General features: G+C 32.0%; 1 pseudogene across 1 annotated transcript; it reads right to left on the bottom strand.

Moving 5' to 3' along the window:
* Positions 1 to 707: 707 nt before the first annotated feature.
* Positions 708 to 3,520, bottom strand: LOC143601702 (protein LIFEGUARD 2-like; annotated as a pseudogene). Its single transcript, XR_013147705.1, has 4 exons — positions 3,180 to 3,520; positions 2,030 to 2,143; positions 1,131 to 1,288; positions 708 to 1,049 (listed from the first exon to the last, which is right to left on the bottom strand). The product of XR_013147705.1 is annotated as a protein LIFEGUARD 2-like (transcript).
* Positions 3,521 to 4,299: the final 779 nt, after the last annotated feature.

Below are 4,299 nucleotides of genomic sequence, written 5' to 3'. Positions count from 1 at the left end.
TAATTCTCAATTCACTGATTATTTTTGGGCTGATCAGCCAATGGTCAACTCCGGCCTAAATCAGGATTAATCGGACATAATTGATCTTTTATGACGAGTTTCTGGCCGAAACCGAAGGTTTCCGGCGAAATAACGACCAAAATTAGCAGTTTCCAACGAGGTTCCAACAAATATCGAGATTCTATCTAGTTTCCGGTCAAAATGTGTGTATGTATAAAACTAAAATTTACAAATAAAAATGTGTGTGTATATATAAAACTAAAAATTATCTATTAAAGTCTGATTTGATTAATTCAGGTCAATCTCAATAAATCCTGATTAATCGTTAGCCTCCATCCCACCACCGATTAACGATTTTACTAACACATATTTTTCGTAACCTTTTATTTAGTTCTACCCTAACCTCTCCGATATATCGTAACCTTTTATTTGGTTGTGTTATCAAGAACCATATCGTTACTTTGGTTTGCATATTTTCCATGTCAATTTGCAACCACAAACCATGTTTAAAATACGTATCATTTTAAATATAAAGCCACAAATATAACCATGTGAACACTAATCACTTATATATTTAGTGCGGTTTGTTTAGCTGTACAATTTTCTACTTTAGGTAATAACGTCTAGTGTATTTACGCCCATTAATGGTAACAAAAAAAATAAAAATAATAAATCAACTTCTTAAATCTATTTTGTAGTATACAATTACGACTCAAATTCAAATATCCCATTATTAGGAAAAAGAAAACTTCCAAACGCAACCAATTAGTATTATAAGTATTACATAACTTCTATTCACAAATTCATCAAAATGATACGTGCAAGTAATCAATCAAAACGATTCAACTATCCGCGGCTCTAAACACGGTAAGCAACGCCATGAAAAGATTGATGACATCAAGATACAAAGCAACCGCGGCCCAAATGTACTCGTCGTATGTGTAACGTTTGATCAAGTTATCAGTGTCGTAGACTATGTATCCGCAAAAGATTATGGCAGCTAAACACCCGTAGATCATGACCGAAATTCTACCTAGAGGAAAGAATATCTGCGACAACAAATATACCAATGTGACCGGTTTAGTGAGTATCGAGTTTGATTAAAAGCGTACGAGGAAGGTGACACGAACCTGAATGAGGGTGAAGATGAAAAGAACCATAATGGCACCAAACAAGAACGGACCCAAGAAATTGAAGTCGTAACCTCTTTTGGCAGCCCAAAATGTGAACAATGTGAGACTCACAACCACCACCGCGGTCAAAATAGCCGCTTCTAGTATCACCTTACCTACAATATTATCCAACAATTGTCCAATTGAGCAATTTGTTCTATCAATAACATTCATTTGTCATTTCAATATATTAATGAACACAAAACATGAATTGACGGTACGGGTATGGATTCCTAACCCAACACAGAAACTTGTTTGGGTTTTTAGTATAAATGGGTTCAAGAACCCGCAAACAAGTTTGCAAACAAGTTTAGCTAAACTGGTCAAGTTCGGATCAACTTGACAGGTAACGTGACATGTATCGTGGATTAATATGTAACCCATTTTTTTTATTTTATTATTCTAAAATGTGTCACCCAATAAATTAAATTTTGGGTATTTTATACCCAATATTTAAAACTAAAAAGAAACTGACGAAAAACTTTGCAACTAAAATACAACTGTCTTATCTAAAACTGTACTTTTTATTTCATATGAAAGTAAATTTAAAAAAGTAATAAAGAATCGTGTGATACATGTGATTACACATTACATTTCTTTTAAAGATTACTATTTTAAATTTACTTTTATAGGAAAAGAAGAACATTTTTATCTAAAGACAGTTATACTTTAGATACAAAATTGAAAAAAAAAATTAGAAAATAAAGAACTTTATGTAAACGGGTCATGTTCAGCTTCACATGTATTAGTATTACATGATTCTTTAGGGTCGTGTTCATGTGTTGTCAAATTTTCGGGTTCAGACTTTCCAACCCGCGAACACAACTTGTTTAACACCCGAAGGAGAGTTGGCTTACCGCTAGTGAAAGCGCATGTCAAACCGATCGCAAAGGCCAGAGTAACGGTGAAGATGCCAAGAAGCACATAATTGATAGGATGACGCTGGTGATAGTAATACAAGGGGCATAAAGCTGTACAACAAAAACAACACCATCAATTCAACAAAGATGTAATGAAATCAACACACAATTACAACACCAAAACTTAGCAAATTTAATACACACATTTTATTAATCCAGAATATAGAATCTAGGGGCGTAAATTAAACCCAAAAAACATGTCCAAAACAAAAATCGACAGGTTGGTTTCAAAACTTTTATAAGCATTTAGAAATAGAAAATAAAAATAAGAGAATCTAAAAATTTGTTACATTAGTTTTAAACTGAAACCGATCCGAATATTAAGTTTGGTCTTCACAAAAACTTGAAACCAAACTATTTGTTTTTGTTTTTTAGTATCTAATAAATGTAGTTCGGTTTGTCTTATATCGGTTTGTCTTACATAAAATAGCTTTACCATTAAAAAAATAAAAAAAATAAATAAATGTAATAAAAACCGAATAAAAATCGATAGTTTGGTTTCAACTTGAAACCATATTTATAAATTTTGTTTTTATATATTCTCGTATTTTTTTCTACTTTTAAGTAGTTTACAGAATTTTTATAAATATGTAACACTAGAATATTTATTTTATCCCTATGTATAAAATTAATAATCATTTATTTGTTAATTAACTAAATGCGTTGGTTTTAAATAAATGTAATAAAAACCGAAACAAAACTTTATTTTCTGTTTTTAAGTAATTTATAAGAGTTTTATAAATATGTAACACTAAAATATTTTTCATCCAAATGTATAAACTTAATAATAATAATTAAATATTAATTAATTTTATAAACATATAACACTAAATTATTTTTATCCAAATGTATAATAATAATAATAATAATAATAATTTAATTACCAAAATGCTTAGCCCAAATTTATTACAGGCCAAGCTTATTCTTTCGGTCAAATGGCAACACCATAAAAACCGAAACTAACGGTTTTCAAAGTTCACAAACCAAAATTTTGGTTTTTGTCAAATTTAAGCGTAAAACCGAATCAAACCAAACCGTGCACACAATTCAAAACCGGAACAAACCAAAAACCGATCCTACAACTTACTAATAAACGGTGCAATGATGAGAATAATATAACAAGCCAATCCACCGCTAGTAGTCGTCATAAACGTGACAATAGGATGATACGAGACAACAATAGCACCCACCGCAACCGTTAGAAGCAACTGACCGCAACAATAGAGTAAATCTTTCGAATAAATGACCACCGGAGTTCGGGAGACTCCAACATCATCGGGTACAACGTTCGGGTTGGACCCGACTCCATGTCGGTCTTCCCGATCTGCGGTTGGTTCCACATGGTTGTGAAAATAATGTTATGGTTACAAAATTTTGACAAGATGATGAACAAGAAGGTGTGACAGAAGAATATGTTCGGAACTTGGTTATGAAGAAATAAGATGTTCGGTTGGATTTATATAAGTGATTATTATTATTATTAGTTGGTTATTATTATTATTATTATTATAATTTTATTTTTGGAGGTATTGAGAATGTTCGTGAGGTGTCTTGGCGTATAGGTTTAGTTACGTGACACGTGTTGGAATATTAGCAATGTTATGTGTCTAGATTTCTCTCGCTGACTCGAGTTTATTTTATGAACCGGTTTGAATCCGGTTTTTTGAAAACGGTTTTAGTAATGAGTATGATTATATGATTTGTTAAATTTACTTGAAACCCTTTAAGAAATTGAATTCGAAATTACCTGAAAAAACTGAAATCCGAATCTTAAATGAGTTGTTTATCGAGTCACTTTTTCTAGAAAAGAAAAGGCGAAACTCTAAAGCCTGAAACAAAAACCCGAACATTTATTAATTTTTTATAGTGTTTTGTTCAAAAAACGTGGTGTTTCGGACACGTAAACCGGCCCACGTCAGACCATTCCAAGACTATCACGTGAGAGGTAAATCAGCCTCACTTGGTGGCAAGACGATTGGTGCTTAAGATCGGTTTTGAACACACGACCTCTAACTTTTTGTTCCATGGCGTACGCTCGCTTAAGCAACTGAGCTAAACGACGGACACTTTATAGATGTGTTTGGTTTGTAGTATTTGTTTTTCGGAATATTAAGTTTTGGGATTATAACTTTTGAACATTATATTATTATATCATATGAGAAAGGATCAAATAGAAACCATTTTTTTAGAATGAAAGGAACCAATAA

This window comes from Bidens hawaiensis, unplaced genomic scaffold, assembly GCF_021521415.1.
Source record: "Bidens hawaiensis isolate Kalapana, Puna unplaced genomic scaffold, B.hawaiensis_p1.1 tig00056990_1, whole genome shotgun sequence".
NCBI classification, from domain to species: Eukaryota; Viridiplantae; Streptophyta; class Magnoliopsida; order Asterales; family Asteraceae; genus Bidens; species Bidens hawaiensis.
Note: the sequence above shows the minus strand (reverse complement) of the source record. Positions and strands in the feature narration are given on the sequence as shown.